This window comes from Anopheles nili, chromosome 2 (assembly GCF_943737925.1).
Source record: "Anopheles nili chromosome 2, idAnoNiliSN_F5_01, whole genome shotgun sequence".
NCBI classification, from domain to species: domain Eukaryota; kingdom Metazoa; phylum Arthropoda; class Insecta; order Diptera; family Culicidae; genus Anopheles; species Anopheles nili.
The window spans coordinates 77,799,179-77,800,906 of NC_071291.1; positions in this window are offsets into that span (position 1 = coordinate 77,799,179).

Below are 1,728 nucleotides of genomic sequence, written 5' to 3' on the forward strand. Positions count from 1 at the left end.
TGCGTTTCCTCGTACGGCTTGCAGCTGAGCCTGCGAAGATCCTGTCGCTTTCGATTTTTCCTTTCACGGTGATAGTCAGTTTGTTTTTCCTACCCGCATTTTTTGTGATTGATTTTTCGACAGTTGCACTTTGGAGCAGTTTGTTATGATCAATCTCTCACTCTTTCTTTCTCAATTCTACCTTTCTTTTTTTTTTTCTTCAGTGAGTTTTCTGCTTGAGTTTTCTTACTCTCTATCTTCACGGATCCTTGTTCAATCGAGTAGACGTGATTTCATCTGCACAGTAGCAAAAACGATCGAACGCTGCAAAGACTTCATAATCGTGATGATAAAAGAGAACCTCAAAATGGAGACGAATATCCAGCCGTTCGACTCACAACGCAGGATAAATGTTATTTTATGTTCACTAACGTAGCGGTCTTCAGCGAGAGCAATGGCTTGTTTTTACGGTTCTATCTGCTTGCAGTTATGGATTCGGTTTGATGATTCATCAACAAAGTGATCGCACCAAAACAACTTCAACGAACTCATAAAAACGCGTTTTGGGCTTGCCACGAAATTATAAGCCGAATCGGTTAAGGCAATAAGAGCTTCTTCCAGCGCTTCAATCGATTGATGGCCCTCGCTAAAATGTCGTCGTTCCATCGTCACGATCTCATGGGTTCCATCAAAATGACCATGACTTAAGCGAGGATGGCAAATAGAAAGGTGTCTTTATTTTCCCTTTTTTGTAACGACCTCCCTTTTTCGAGTGTACCCATTGTGTGCATTCGAGCGAACGGCAGCTAATCACTCTCCCGCGGTGTCCTGACCTGGGCGGAAAATGAGCCTTCATCAGCGGGTCGAACCGACGATATGGTTGGTGATTTATCCTGCGATTCTCGCTGATTGACGGGAAACGAATGGGAAAAGCCTCCTTTTCTCACGCCATCTCTCCGCGCAGCCTGCAACCGACCGGTTTATTAAAACTGGGAACTCGCCAATCAATCCCCTCGTGTTCCGTTCCCGTCAGCTGCACGCAACATCCCCACCAAGGGCACGGCGCGTAGGAAAAATCGTGTTAATTCCAATTTTCCGTCGTCACTTTTCCAGCGCCACTACCGGGCGCCCCCATCCGGACACCTGCCGGGAAGCGCCTTTTTGCCACCACGAAGCGCTGATTGGACACGCACTTTTAATAAATAATTCAGTAAGCCCTCGGCCGAGCGATGGACCTTCGCGCGCGCCGTCCTTGTCGGCCAAAGGCTGAAGTGGAAAATTGCCTCGCTATCGATTTTTCTAGACAAAGACCGCCGTGCTTCTTTTTCGTCTCCTGCAGCCGGTACGGGTAATAGGAATTTTATCGTGCTGGCATGCACCGAACTTTCTGTCACAGCGTTTTCACACGATCCGCTTCCATCCGGGGCGGCCCATGTCGCTCCGACGAGCAACAAAACTCTGGAGGGCATGTTGAAGATGATGATAATGTGAAATCTGATAAGTTCGGGGAGTTTTGGCGCCCGTGTCCGAATCTCTTACGAATCGAAAAAGATTGCCTCTGGCGGACCCGGTGCATCGATGAACGAGCCCAAATCAAGTCGGTTGGCGTCTCACCCTTCGGGCACGTTGCCTTCCGCTCCCACTTTTTTCCCTGGCATGTTTGTTTGTCCGTTGTCGAAGAGGAAAGGCAATGCGACGCCGGGAGAAATACTGTTTCGGCAATCGATTTTCCTGCCGGAACACGAGCCA